The sequence below is a fragment of the Haliaeetus leucocephalus genome, unplaced genomic scaffold, assembly GCF_000737465.1.
Source record: "Haliaeetus leucocephalus isolate CR32 unplaced genomic scaffold, Haliaeetus_leucocephalus-4.0 Scaffold184, whole genome shotgun sequence".
NCBI classification, from domain to species: domain Eukaryota; kingdom Metazoa; phylum Chordata; class Aves; order Accipitriformes; family Accipitridae; genus Haliaeetus; species Haliaeetus leucocephalus.
In genome coordinates, this window is record NW_010972620.1 from 10,569,796 (window position 1) to 10,585,361 (window position 15,566).

Sequence of the window (15,566 nt, forward strand, 5' to 3'; positions counted from 1 at the left end):
AAACGAGACTCGTCCCAGCTCCAGCACCAGTGTGGCAGGCAGAGAGCAGGGCTGCCCCCATGCCACCACTGCTGCCCACCCCACCTTTTCCCTGCCAGGAGCAAGGCCAGCTGCCCCAGGTACAGGTGGGGTGGCCATGCCCAGACCCCCTGGCCAGCTCTAGGGTCCCCACAAAGGGCCCTGCAGAGAGGACGGTGGCAGAAAGCCCCTTTTCCTCCCTGTTGTCTTTGTGCCGGGGGGGCAGAATATGTCACCAGGGGAAGAAACGTCACCCTGGGACACCCCTGTGGGGGGAAGGGGATAGCAGAGATGCTGGCTGATGCTGGCAAGCACTCCCAGCAGGGCTGCCCCACACCAACCCCCCAGGCCCAGAACCCCCACCCAGGCCCCCATTCCCAGCCCAGGAGGCTGCAGGTTTGTCCCCTGGCAGGGAATGGAGAGGGCTGGTGGCTCAGTCCCAGGTCATGGCATGGCTGGGCTATCTAGCGGCTCCGTGCCACCAGGCTTGGTGTCTCCCGCCCGCCTGGGGCGTGCTCCCAAGGCTCTGACGCCAGCAGAAGATGCCAGCGATGCATCAGAGGCAGTTTGGTGAGAGCAATGAAAGTCCTCCCTGGGGAAACATCCCTCAGGCTGGAAGTTTTCAGACCTGACATTTCCTTTTCTTGGAAAGAGGTGAGTTTCCAGGCACTGAGCCTGGATTTCACCCGGCTGGCTACCGACTGTGCCCCAGTCCCTTCAGGGTCAGGGTGACACAGGCCTGTTGCACTCTCAGAGGAAGTTTCCCACTGACGCCAGCTGCATTTTTAAAGCGATTTTTCTTGCTGAGCCCTGGTTGCAACCCATTCTCTCCCCGAGCCTCCAGCTGCTCCCAGGGCCGATGCCTGTCCCACATGCCATGGGGCTATTTATGCATCCTAATATTGTCCAGAAACAGCGGTAGAAGAGCCCTTCCAGCCTGATCCAGGACTTATCCCAGCAAAGAGGGTTTGGGGCAGCTCCTCTGCCAAGCAAACCTGCTCAGCCTACATGAGCAGACTGTCGTTGGCCCCTCATGCGTCTCCACTGGTATCGTGAGACCCTGGGGCTGAAGGGCACAGCGGCAGGTCAGCCACCGAGCAACAGCTTCCCTGCCTGCCCTCATGCCTGTCCCGTGCCAGCTGGCCTCCCCAGCAGAGCAGCAATAAATCACCCGCCGGCCGCCATGTCAGGATTACTCATTTCCGTGCTGAGGCCATTAATAAAAGCCCTCCACTGTTCACTACCAGCATGATGCAGGATCCCACCAGGACCAGCACAGGCACCCAGCGCCGGTCCCACATCCCAGTGCCACACGCCATGCCAGAGCCCATCTCCCAGCACCCCCAAATTCACCAGGGTTGCTTGCCCAGAGCACATCCCCTCCCACTGAGGGCAACTCCAGATGGGCTGCGGGTGTCAGCAGACCACCCCCTCAGCTCACCCAGGTCCCCAGGGATGCTCCTTCATCTGGAGCTGCCCCCAGGCTGGAGGAGACACATGGAACCACACGTGGAGCTTTGCCCATGGAGCCAGACCCACAGCCGCCTGCAAGGGATGCTTGAAAGGCCATCCAAAACATACGCACCCCACCAGAAGTGGGACAGAGCTTTGCCCCCCACCCCACCAAGGGCCATCACTCCCAGGGGTGGCTCTCCACCCCTGCAGCCAGCCAGCATTTGGCCATGCCATGGGAAGAGTCACAAGGCCCTGGCTGAGCCGTGCAGGGAGAGGTCACACAGATGGATGGAGAAACGCACACCCTGGGCAGGAGAGGCCCTGCATGTCCCCAGACACGTGGCACCAGTGCCACCCTCCCTGCCCTGCTCCTTGCCTTGGGGGTCTCACCCGCCAAAGCCCCTGGCATGCACATCCCACTGCAGCGGAGCTTGGAGAGACCCTTCACCGGGGAAACTGGAACCCCCACCACATCCTGGAGCTCCCCAACACGCAAGCTGAGGAGCAAAGATATAGGTCATGCCCAAAGGGACCAAGAGCCCCAAAATGCAGGTTGAGCTCTGGCATCGGCACTGAGCACTTCCCACAGAGCGGGAGGCTCCAGGGAGCCTGTCTACATCTCTGTCCCGCAGCGAGGGGCAGTGGTACCCAGATGCCGGCAGCACAGCAGAGCTGGATGACCCCGGAGCAGCCCTGGGCACTGCCGCAGCTCTGCTGTGGCCATACACTGGCTTCTCTCGCACACAGTGGAGCAGGACCAGAACCAGGAGGAACAAATAAAGTGACTGAGGAGGAGATTGGGGTGCCCCAGAGAGGCAGAGATCGGGGTCCCCAATCCCCCTCTCCCACACCAAGAGCCTGGCTCGCCTCACCACCTGGCTCGTGGAAGGAGACAGGACGGGCCAGCGTCACCCTGTCCCCCCGTGTCCCCAACCCCATACCTTCAATGCCGCTGATAATTTTGAAGCAGCGAGTGGTGAACCAATAGGAGATGAGGAGGAGGATGGCAATCAGGGAGGCATAGAGCAGGCTGTCGTTGTGCAGGGATGTCCTCTCCATGGCTCCATCCCCTGTGCCCGCTCGCGCCCCCCACCTAGCCCCGCCGCGCTATCTGGGGCAGCCCTGTCCCGGCAGTCCCCCCGCCGGTGGAGCCGGCCACAGCGGGCAGGGAGGCGGGCAGGCAGGCAGGTAATTGGGAGCGTTGTGTGAGAGCCAGGCTCCCAAACCAATTACCTTAATTGTGCTCAGGCAGCACATGGCAAACAGTTAAAAATAACCCTCCTGGCCCGGGGGGAGAGTGGCACCATCAGCCAGGAGAAGGAAGCAGGGGGCAGAGAACAGACGGGGCTCATTACACGTGTGGCTGTGTCTCCATGCCGCGGGGCCAGCAAGGCATTGCCACAGTCCAGCGGCTGCCCTGAGTTCACTGATGACCCGGGGACCCTCAGGGCTCAGCTGCTCACTGCCACTCTGCAGGAGGACCTGCAAGTCCTGGAAACAGGGCTCCTCAGGGAATGATGCTGCCGCCCAGGATTGACGAACACCAGGAGCTTCACTGACATGCCTGTGTCCGTCCTTGCTCCAGACACTGGGTCTTGAAGGAAGGTGTCTCTGCAGCCCTGCCGGCCCAGAGAGCTGGGTCTGGCAGAGAGGCGCTGGCATCTCATTCCCTGCACCCCAGCACAGCACCTCCCCAGGGATGCCTGGGATCAGCATCCACTTTTCTCAGCTTGGAGTCAGAGTCAACCAGCCCAGTTCCTGGTCTGCAATGCCAGGTGCACTTGGGAATTGCCACTGTGGGTTTGGGCATACTTGCTCAGAGACCCCAAACCCCACAGGATTAGCTGCATCCATGCCTGAGGCACGTCCGGTCCCCAGACCGTGCTTGGCCCCATCGGCTGCCCCATGGGACACATGGCTGGGGAAGATGCTGGACCCAAGTGTTTCACCCTGACACCTCTTTGCCTACAAGACATTCCCATCCCTACCCCTGCAGCTACAGCCAGGGGACATGGCCACCCAGGTGTAGGGTGAGGAGCCTTTCAGGGCACAGAACCCAGGTGTCCGGGTCCATCCCCCCTTCCCTTCTCTCTGCCCCCAAGACCAGCTGCTCTGAGCATCCACAGGGGACACATGGCAAAGTGGCCCTGGCATGCACCCACGGCTCAGCACTGGGGAGGGCAGCAGGCCCTGTAATGCTGCCCCAGGCACAGCTGTGCCAGGACGGGCAGCCCAGACTGGCACCGTGTCCACACCGCCTGTCCCACTTTGGGCTGTGACAGTAACAGCTGTGAAGCATCCCCTGCCCAGCCACCCCTGCCTCGGCTCTCCAGTGCTGCCGGCAGCGCAGCCCTGCCACCCAGCTAAAATTAACCATCCCGCCAGCCACCCACTGTGTATAAATAGAAGTGCCCGGGAGCAGGGTTTCTTGTCCGGAAAGCAGCTCCGTGCACACAGCATGCCGCAGGCACGCACGGGGCAACACCCAGAGCTGTCGGGTAGCCAGGTGGCTGGTCCCTGTCCCCACTCTCCCAGCACCACCAGAAGCTGGGCACGGGGGACTGTCCCCCACTGTGGGACAGGAGCAGCTGGGGAGGGAGCGGGGCAGTCACCCAGCACGAAGGGACCTGCCTCTTCGGGAAGGGACCATGCACATTGACCACAGCCAGGCTCTGCCCTGCTTGGAAGCCACCCGTGTGGCTACCCCGAGGGTGCTCCTAGCCCAGTGCTGCAGGGTGCTAGGGCACTACCCCCCCAAAATATGCCATGGGACCAGCTGGGCCACAGCAGAGGCAATGGTCCCTGGGCACAGCTGGGCAGCAGTTGCCCAGGTCCCTCGGGTGCTGCCGACCACCCGGGGGGGCCAGCCTGATGGATAGGAGCCTTTCCTTTTTTTTGGTTCTCGGGGCCATCATCCATTAGGGAGAGTTAAATTTAGGTTACAGCTGATCCCTTATTACCTCGCTGCTAATCAGAGCGCGAGCAGATTATTAATAAGCACATTAAAATATTGGCGAAATGCTATTTTTGGGAGGTGAAGTCACAGTTTTAATCTGGTTAATTGATTGAGTCATTTCTCTTTCCCCCCATCAGCGACCTGTCCTTGGCTAGCTCCCCAGGGCACCCAGCTGGGAGGGCACCCCACCCCGGGGCCCACCTGGCTGGCATCCAGTGCCTTCTGTGGTGAGTTCTGCAGGACCTCCTTCACCTACACAGGGAGGGCAAAGGGGCTCATTGCCCCTCGTAAGGGGCCAATGGGGAGGATAGTGGCTGAAGGGGGGACAGCATCCTGGTGACCCATGTGCCACATGGACTGGAGCAGCGGCTGGGGAGGAGGAGATGCTGCAGAGTGGGAAAGGCTGTGCAAGCCCCACATCCCACTCTCACCCGCGAGCTCTGAGCCTTAGGGGGGGCACAGAGCTGCCCAGCTCTGGGTTTCATGCCACTTCAGCTTGTCCCAGAGCTTGGGAGGACACCGAGAAGAGGGTGAGCAGTGGTAGCTGATGCCCCACTGCCAGCCGTGCCCTCTGTGCCCATCCCAGCCCTGTGCACCATGGCCACCCTGCACACCCTGGCAGGGCTGCAAGGACAGCATGGGGCTGGGCCCTTGGGGCCACTCAGCACCACACATGGCCAGCCCAGAGACCCGGTCCTACAGACCCAGCCCCATAGCACCCAGCTGGAAAGCCAGGACACTGGGACAAGGACCTGCAGGACATCCTTGCAGGTGGTGGGGACAGGAGGACCCTGAAGTCCCCTTCCCACTCCGCTCCATCAGCTGCAGCTCTGCCCCTCGGACCCAGGGCTGGACTCAGCTGACTCATCTCCTGCCCCCTCCACTCCAGGCTAGTTGGCTGGTGCCCAATGGAGCCCACTAGCAGGGATGGACCCCACGCTGCCTGCAGGCACACCCAGCCTCTGGACCCTGGCACACTGCTTGGTCAGGCCCACACTTATCCTGGCACCTCTTCCCCTACTGACATATTGTGGGCTGCTACAGAGCCCTGAAGAGCTCACGGGGCTGGGAATTGATGGGAAATGCCCACAGGGAGCGTCTCCCACGGCCAGGAGACCCTCCATCACAGGGCTCGGGTCCCCACGGGCAGGGAGGTGGCATGGCAGCTGGGCATTGCTCACAGGGCGGATACTGCTCCATGTCCCAGCCCCCAGTGCTGTGCCAAGAGCATCGCCAGGGTGCCCCCACCATTCCTTGGCCCCAGGCACGGGCATGGGCTGGGGAAACCCAGGGGCTCCCCCGGGCGAGGAGGGGAGAGAGCCTGGGAGGGTTTTTCCAGGCAGGCTAGGTCCTGGCAAAGTCCCAGCCCTGCTCCAAGGAGTGATGCTGCCACACTGGCCCAACAAGGCCTTCCCCATGCTCCTGGCATGGTGCATCTCTCCCCAGCACCATTGTGGCCCAGGGTGGCAGCCCAGGGGTCCACAGCTAGGCTAGGCCACAGGGAGGGCAAGCTGCCCCAAACACAGGGATGGGGGCAGGAGCCAGGCACCCAGGGTCCCAGCACACATAGGCACACAACAACCTCCCCAAGATGTGCCCATTGGGGTCAGGAGGTAGCTCTGGGCTCACACCCAGGAGAGGGTGTCCTGGCCAGCTGTCTGGGCTGTGCAAGGGCTGTCAGGGGGACGCAGGTCCCGCCATGGCTGTGACAGCAAATTGGGAGCACACGGCACACAGCTCTGTCCCCAGGACCAGGCAGCATCCCAGGATACAAGCACAGGCGGATGCAGGCACCAGGGTGTGTCCCTGCCCCAGCCCGCGGGCAAACCCAGGGTTTCTCTGGCCGGACGGATGGAGGGTGCAGCCCCGGCCCCAGAGGAGGCAGATGCCTGGCACGGCAGGGAAGGGTCAGACCAGCTGTGATTTATTGGCACAGCAGTTTTTCATACTCCACTCTGCACCAGTCTCCTCCCGAAACAAAACATTCCCGTCACCCCAGGTCCACAGGGGACCTTCAGGGGCTCTTGTTGCCTCCCGTAAGCATCTCCAGCTTTGCCCCACACGGAGTCAACGCAACCTCTCCGCCTGGGGCTGAATCGCTCAGCACCGCTCAGCACCTAAACGGCATTTCCCCCCCTCCCCAAATAACCCCACAGAGCCCACCAGACAGAGACCCCTTCCCGCAGAAGAGAGCCCCGTGCCCCCCTAGGGCGGCACTTACCTTGGGAGAGGGTCCCGGTGACAAACTGGTAGAAGAAGCGGATCACCCGGCCCAGCTGCCTCTTGCAGCGCTGCTGGCAGTGGCTCATGGCTCCAGCTCACAGCGCTGGGGAGGGACCCAGTCGCACCCCCCTCCCGGCCGGCAAACAGCCCCCCAGCTCCTCCGAGCAGCAGGCGATGCCTTCCTTGCCCGGAGCGAGCCCGTGGGCATCGGCGGCAGGTCCAGCCCGGCGGAGAGGGCACAGGCAGCGCCTGGCAGCGCGGCAGCCGCCAGGCCCCGCTCCCAGGCGGCAGGCAGCCAGCTGGGAAGTTTTGTGCTGGGATGCTCCTGTGGAGGCTGCCTGCGATCCAGAGGGGCCGAGGCAGCCGCCGGCGGTACCCCTCCCGGGGCTTAGGCTCACAAAAGCTGACCGCAAGCTCGGAGAGGGAGCGGGGTGCCCGGGCGAGCCCCCCCCGTGCCGTGCCAGCCCGCCGGTCCCCTCCGTGCAGCAAAGTTGCAGAGAGAGGTGGGGAGTAGCGGCAGGGGGATGCTCGGGACTGGGGAGACCAGCGGTGCCGGCCAGCTCTCCGGGAGAGGCAGATGGACGCCTCCCTGGCTGGCAGAGCCCCGGGTTGCCCCTGGCTCCTGGTCCGCCCCTTGCCACCAGCTCGACCCGGCACTTCACGCCCCGGTTGGCCGGGAACCAGAGGCAGGTTGGTATGGCAACCCGCAGACTCCACAGGTCCCTCTGACCAATGAGGCACTGCTGCATCCCAGGGCCGCCTCTCTCCAAGAGCAGGGAAGGATGCTCCTTCCGGAGGGGAGCCGGCACCGAGAGCATCCTGCATCCTTGGGCATCAGCCCTCTGCTCCCACTATCAAGTGCCGTGAGCATCCTGCATCCCTGGGCGTCAATCATCTGCTCTGGTCAGGCAGTGCTGCAAGTGTCCTGCATCCCCGGGCATCAGCCCTCCAGCACCACGAGCATCCTGCATCCCCGGGCATCAGCCCTCCGGCACTGCAAGCATCCTGCATACCTGGGCATCCATTCCCGCTAGCTCCACACAGGGGAGGAGATGAGGATCGGTGCAAGGATGGGAGGAAGAGGAGTCAGACTCCCAGACTGCCCAGGCTGAGAGCCGCTTGCTCCAAAGCTCAGCCTGGCAGCGAGTTGCTAGCTTGCACAGTATGTCAGAGCCAGAAGAGAGTCTTGCGCGTGGCGGCGGTGGGATTTCCCTGCTCCCAGAGCCAGCCCGAGATGCTTTGTGTAGGCTGGCGGCCACATCCCTTCCCCAAGTCCCATTTTCCCAGCTGCAGTTCCCTCTCCACATCACATCCACACCCCGCACCAGCAGGATCTCAGCTCTGCATCCATCCAGGCTCTATTATCTCAGAAGCTTCATCTCTTATTAATGGGAGAGGAAGTGAACAAAAAGGGAACTGATGGAAATTATAGCTTCTGCTCCCTCGAGGATAGGAAAGGGGGTGCAAGCATGATCCAGCCAGGATCAGTCAGACTGCTCAGTCCCCACAAATGCCTGAACAAGGGGCCCCAAGAGAAGGGCCAGGAGCCTCCCCAGGGGTTGGTATGGGGTAACATCACCCCCTGCTCCCCAAAAGAAGGGCCATCCCCATCAAACCAAGCCTTCCCTGCCTGTTATGCCAGCTGTGCTCCTGCAAAGGGTGGGCAGCCCCCAACAGAGAGACCCCACACCATGGCAGACAGTGCCCCGGGGCAGGGAACAGGCACCAGGGGATGCTGCACTGGTCACTGCAGGGCTGAGCCAGGTTTGGGGAGACCCTACAGCAGGGTGCAACACACAGCACAGCAGGGTCTTGCAACCCTACAATAATACATCCACAAAGCCCTGGGCCAGGGAAGGGCTGCAAGGTACATGGACCCTACGGGGGGGACAGGACAGCCCAGGCCAGCCAAAGCAGAGCAGGCAGCTCAGCAAAACGCAGAGGCACAGATGCAGGGACAGCCTGTGAATGTAACAACTTGATTGAACCTACTTCCTGAGGACCACCTGCCGCCAGCCAAAAGCTTAGAAATTTGGGCTAGTAGCAGTGCCCAGTCCCCTCCTGCCACCTCCCAGGAACAGGTCAGTGGTTTAGGACCCTTGTCCTAGCCTACGGTATCTGGGAGCCCCACTCCCAACTCAAACCCACAATACAAACACACCGGGACAGTTTCTTGCAACGATCAGATCCCGTGAGCTGTGTGATACAAGGCCAAATCCTGCAAATGCAGAGCTCAGCTCCCCCCATCCTGGAAGAGAGACCCAGCTCCACAGCATGACCGCAGGGACCAGCCAGCACAACTCAGCCCAAGGTGGCCGCAGCATCCCAAAAGCCCATGGGGTACAGGAGAGGTGGCAGAACAGCCACAGGAGGGTGCCAGAGCCCACAGGACCTGACAGCAAACAAAGTTTGCGGCTCCAGCCCAAAACCACCATCCAGCTCCTTGGGAGCCAGATCCCACCTGGCCAGGAAGGTTGCTCCATCCTAGCATGTCTTGCGCAGGTGGGAGATGCAAGCATTGTCCTGTGCACCCTGGTCATGATCACCATGTGGGACTGGGGTGCTCATATGCCTCTCCATCAGCATGCATAGACCACCCCACTCCAGCCTGCAGGGACACGAGCCAGCACCAAGGTCACCCACTCCACCTCCAGGCTTGGCTGCCCACCAGCATCCCCAGGCGCTACAATCAGTCCAGAACTGGTGAGTGATTTCCAAAGGAGCATCACCCCTCCAGGTTGGCCCTTGACTCTCCAGAGAGGCCCTCGTGCACTGACACTGAGACAGAAGCTCACGGGGACCATGTGGGTGAGCCAGGGGACGGTCCTCTCCCCTGCACCTAGCAACCTGCAGCAGGTATTTTGCAATGACAGCACATTGCACAGAGACGTGAGCTGGCTTGCTGCCATCCCAGGGCTCCCTCTGAGCACATGCTCCCCAGGCTGGCACCAGGAACTACATGTCTTGCTTCTGCAGAAGGGCAGCAAAGCCACTCAGTCACTGACCCACCTCCCTCCAGGAGGACAAACAGGAATCCAGCAGAAATAAAAAACAAGCCACAAAGCAGGGCTGTTGAGCCCATCTTTACACAAGCTTTCTTGCTGAAGAGCTTCCACCTGGGTCACAGCCACCACGGGTGCCACTGCAGGGTGCACCCTGCCAGCCTCCTGCCCTGCCGCCCAGCCTGCGCTTCTCCCAAACCTGCTCCCCCCACAGGGAAGCCACTGATCCCCTGCCCCAGCCCCAGGGGAACTCCAGTCCCCACAGTGCCTCAGAGTGCAAAGGGCGGCATCTCCCAAAGGGATATTTTGAGCCAGCCTGTGTCCCCAGAGCATCTGCTGGGCCCCGAAAGCGGACATGGCATTGCCAGAGCCACAGCAATGGGACGGAGGAAGAGCACGGCTCCAGGCTCTGTCTCCAGCTCTGCTCCCGCCACGTTCTCTGGCTCTGGCAGGGGGAGCAGATGCCCCACACCTCCCAGTGCCAAGCCTGCGCTGGGGACCCGCCCTGCTCCCCACTGTAGGGTATAAATGACAAATTCGGGGAGACTGGAGAGCAACATCGTCCCCCACTTCCTTGGCCCAAACCCCTGCTGTCTGCCGGCAGGTTTTGGGGCTGTGCCGGGACACCGCCAGCTTGGATGCACGGGAGCCCAGGGCAGCCCACGCAATGCCTGTGCGGTGCCACGGCCGGTGCCACGGCCCGACCCCCGGTCTGTGCATGCCGCGGTGCCGTTGCTGCTGCCTGACGCTAAGAGGAGCCCCCGTACAGCGCAGCGGCAGGGCCGCGGGGAGGTGAGCCGGGGACACGGTTCGTTCAGACCGCGGTGGCGGCTGATGGCACACGGGGGACACGAGGGGACACGTGCCGTTGTGTCGGAGGGCGCAGGCAAGCGCGGCCGCCTGGGCGAGGCCGTGCGAGTGTGCAAGGACACCGTGCGTGGACCTTCAAGGCCCCAGCACGGTCCGCTGGCAGTCCCTCGCAGGCTGAAGGGACGGTGACAGCACTGCCGGGGAGGGGGACACGACGCAGCTGTCCACACCAGAGCCATTGCTTCCTTCCCTGCCCAGGTCCTCTCCTCCCGAGATGGCTTCTTGGCGGACACATCCTTCCTAAGCCACCGACGTCTGGGTCGGTACCTGTCGCGGGAGCGCTGCGGGCAGGGAGCAGCCGGGGGAATTCACGCGGGTTGCTGGCCATGAAATATTCATTAGCACAGCCGTGAAGAGAAGGGGAAAAATAGAAGATAAACAGAATAGGGGGAGCAGACACAATGCTTGCTAGCGGCTCAGCGTGGCACAGACAAGCCCACAGGGTGGCTGGATCATGGTTTTCTGGGCCAGCACTTGTATATGGGTCTCCTGGTGCCTGTGCAAAGGCTGTCCCACTGTCACGGATGTCATGAGCACGTGAATACCCCTGGAAAATGCAACCAGGAGACAGCCATCCTTGCAAGCAGCCACATGCTTGTGTGCACACCCAGCATCGGCAGGGACACCCTGGGACACAGACATCCCCAAGGGGTACCATGCTGGGCTGGTGCTCGGGGGTCATTCCTGCCTGTGCCAGCCCTGGGTGGTGCCCAGGCTTCAAAGTGTTTCAGCCTGGGCCACACACCCCAAGGACAGGAACAGAGCAAGGCTCCAGCCCAGGGCCACCCCGACCAGGGCATCTGGGGGCTCTCCGGAGTCACCCTGGGGCTGGCAGAGGGCAGACCCCTGCAACAGCATCTGCCAACAACATCTCCCTCAAGGACAAACAGCAATCAGGGTGGGCAGGAGGCACATTTCCATTAACAAGGAAGGGCAATCAAGGTGGGAAGGGTGCAGGGCACCCTGCAGGCCTGTGCCAAGCCTCAAACCACTACTCGGGTCCACAGGGACTGGGCAGATGCTCTGTTCTCTCTGTACCTAAATCCAGCAGTCACCTCTTTTTGGGGGATGGAGGATGCGCACATCCCAGCAATACCAGACCCATGGCTGCCTGGGGGATATGGGGCAGCTCCTGGCTGGAGGTGGGGCTCAGCAAGACTCACCCCAGAGCCAGGACATGCCGAGGGACAAGGAGGGGGACATCTGACAGCAGGGACTGTGGGACCCATGTGAATCCCTGGTCTCAGACACATCATGTTGGGGCAGGTGGCTCCGTGGGGGCCAAACACCACTGCCGTCCGCAGAGGGAGGCTCAACACAGCCAGCCCTGTGTGCAGGTCCCACTGCTGCTCCTGCCTCCTCCCAGCCCTGGGGACCTGCAGCCTCCGGGACCTGGGGAAGTGCTGAAAATGTGATGCCAGAGAAAATAAATAAGGCAGCTAATGAGGTAATTTGCATAGCTATTAGCAGGCAGGATTTGCAGCGGCTCTGACATGGGATGTGCTGTCACTGAGAAGCGCAGCCCAAGGGCTCTGCTGGTGCTTGCAGAGGGAAACACACCACAACCGTGCTGCGTGGGCCCACCGCTGGCACCTGCCACCCCACCCCGCCTGCCCAAGGGCCAGGGAAGCAATGGGGACAGGAGCAAAGAGCATGGAGGTGGGAGGAAGGCTCAGAGTGGGGCAGCCAGCCTGGGAGGAGTGGTGTGCTCTAACCGTGAGCCCATGCTGCCTTCGGCCACCCACCGCGGGGCTTAGCCCTGTGATGTACAGAGCATAAGGCAGCACACGGCTCATACCTTGCCAAGATGCACAGAGAACATCCATGAAAGGGTGAGCTTGCCAAAGGCCAAGGGAGAGCTGCCAGCAGCCCAGGCTGCCTTGTGGGGCAACCCCGCCATGGCACAGCCAGCTGGCTCCATGTGCCTCCCCATCCAGAGCCAGCTACAGCTCCCTGCATCCCTTACTTCCTCTTGCTCCCTTGTGAACCTGGCCCAAAACACATCCCTGCACAAGCCCAAACCCTTTCCTACCTCAACCTGGCTGCGAGCGAAGCCAGCTCACTCTGACTGCCAGAAGAAGGTGCAATTTTGGGGTGTAGGGCTGTGCACGAAGCCCAAGGGCAGCACCAGCTCTGCATCATGACTGCTCCCATCCTTAGATGCTCAGTTCAGGAACTGCTGTGCCATGCCAGGCAGGAGGGCGCTGGCCATCCCAGTACCCCCAGGGATGCAGGGGCAACACCCCTGCTACCTGTGATGCTGCCAGATCCCCAACCTGCTCTGCTGGGATAAATGTCCCATAAATTGGCTATGTGATGGAGGGGTGGCATGCAGGGCCACCCTCCCCCAGCCTGCCAGGGCACGTCTGGCTTTGATCACAAACCTGCGGCGACAGCTCGGCTCGTTCCCAGCCGATGGATCTTGTTAAAAAATGCATGTGGCGTGATCCGTCTGCTTGGGAAGGCACTGCCAGGGAAGGAGCCCGGCCCAGCGCTGTGCACCGGCCCCCACCGCCAACCTGCCAGCAGCCGGCACGCAGCAGGTGACAGGGCAGCAGCCTGGCCCTGGTGGCACTAGGCTGGGGACCAGGACATGCCCCAGCTAGCATTTAGCTCCAAAGCACCCCTGCAATGCAGGGAAAGGATGGGGGCACCCCCATGGTCTCACAGCAGAGACAAGCAGAAAGACCCAACAGATGGGTGATCAGACACACAGACAGACATAAGCTCCACCAGCAACTTGGGTGGTGGGTGTAGGGCAAAGACCGGGTCAGAGTCCCCCCAGTGACACCCTGGTGCATCCATCATCCCCCCATGATGGCCCTCAGCCCTCCAGGTTACGCTGAGGCACTAACTCCTCCCAAGCCACATTTTTTAAGTCAGTTCTGCTAAATATTTCAGGGATTTACACAGAAAAGCTCTCTGTGCTTGGCGGCACGTCGGCCCCGTTGGCATCACGCAGGCAGCAGCAGACACCCCCGCCTGCCGGGGCATGAATAATTCATCGCCCCCACCACAGGGTAGCAGTGGTGGGGAGGAGGGGACAAGGCAGGGGGACACGGGCTCCATTGCCCCCCGCCCAGACTCCTGGGGTGCACCCCAAGACCCTCCATGCCCTGCAAAGGGAGGGTAAAGACCAGCACCAACATCTGCAAGGAAACCTGATTATAGGACTGACATGTCGAGATAGCAGCGGTAAGCAAGGACACCACAGCCCGCCTGGAGCGTCCGGGGCCATTTCGGAGCTTGTCGGGTCTGCAAAGCACAGCAATGCTGGGGGCACCCAGGATATATCGGGCAGCGGGGCAGCATGGTCCCCAGGACCTCCAAAGAGCCCAGCCTTCACAAGCAGGGACATTGCTGTCTGGGGTGCACGGCTCACGCTGGGGCCCAACACAGCCACAGCATCTCCTTATCCTGAACAGGCATCTTTTTGCTTCTCAGATGCCCACCCTACTTCATGCCCATGGCACCCCACGGCGATCACCAGGGGCTTCCAGCTGCAGCACAGCACCTTGCATCCCCAGGCTTGTCCCAGCTCCCACTCCAAGCCTCACCAGTCTCCTGAACTGTGAGGCTGGGAAAAATCTCATCCTGGCCATAAGTGATGCCAGCCCTGTTTCCAAATCTGCTCTCGGGGAGGGCGTGGCCCTCGACATCCCTCCAGCCTCGCCACGCTCACCGCCCCATGCCAAGTCACGGTGACGGTGACAAATTAACGAGCCCCGTGCAATCATGCACAGGTTGGACTCTGGTAAATGGGAGATGGCACTAGGCTAATTTCCTTGCAATCAGTGCTCGCTCGGCCACCGACAGCTCTGACTCGGCACGGTGACAGGAGGAAGCACAGTAGGGACAGGCTGAGATGCGACCTCAGCTCCCACATGTGCAAGCGGCATGGGGCTGCCCGTAGGCCAGGCAGCGGGGCACCCTCCATCACCCAGCCAGACACTGTTGGGCTGAGCAGCACAGGCTATTAGCACCAGAGCTTATCCAGGGGCTCCAGCACGTGCCGGCTGCACAGCTGGGAGAGGGAGATAAGGCGCCCGAGGGATCCCGGGGAGGGGAAACATACTTCAAACGGCAGGAATCTCCCCCAAAACGGACTTGGCTTGAAGGCACCGAGAGCATTTGCTGCTATTAATAACTCCACCACTGCAACAAGGCACCTGCCCCCTGCTCCCTGGCTCAGACTCTCCCTGCACGGGGAGACGCAGTGACAAGGCAGGGAGGGAGAGCAAAGCGGCGCTGGAGATGGGGCTGAGGTCCTGACCAATGGCTTCTTGCCTGTCCCCACGCCAACAGCCCCTGGCACTGGCCTGAAACACCTGGATGGGTGATGACCTGGCTGGGGGCACCTGGGGGGCTTAGGGCAGGGGAGACGCACAAGGTCAGCGCTGTCGTTCCGACAATCCACAGCCCATTTGCACCTTTCTCCAGCCTCAACCCAAGACACTGCGCAGCCCCACAGCCAGGCTGATGGCCCCCCATTCCAGCACTGACACTCTCCGCACTCATATCCCAAGTGAAGGCTCAGCCCTCTGGCCCCCTGCCCTGTGCTCCCTGCCCCACGGTGCAGCAGGGCCACCCGCTCAGCATCTCCAGGGCACCCGCTCAGCCCACTGCCAGCCCGAGGGGGCCCCCAGAGACTGCCTTTTTAAACTGACATTTTGGGGACAGGAAAGCTATTTTCAGTTGTTTCAGAGGCAGTACTTCCATCACAGTTTGTCTGCCTCCGCTGGAGGGAGGGATGCTCTCCCTAGGGGTGCCATGGCAGGTGGCTTTGGGCTGCGGTGCTCAGCACCAGCTCTGCACCACTGGGTCATCCTCAACCCCCACCCCGCCGCCTACTCAGTGCCTGGAGCCAACAGGCCCAGGAGCAGATGGGAAAAGACATCCCTGGGTTCCCACCTGGGCACAAGGGTCAGGAGCATCCCACCTGGCAGAGGGGCTGGCGGGAGACACAGAGCAGAGACTGGGGGCTGTGCTCCTACCCAGGACATTCCCAGCATCAGCAAGGTGTCTTTTCCACACAACTTGGT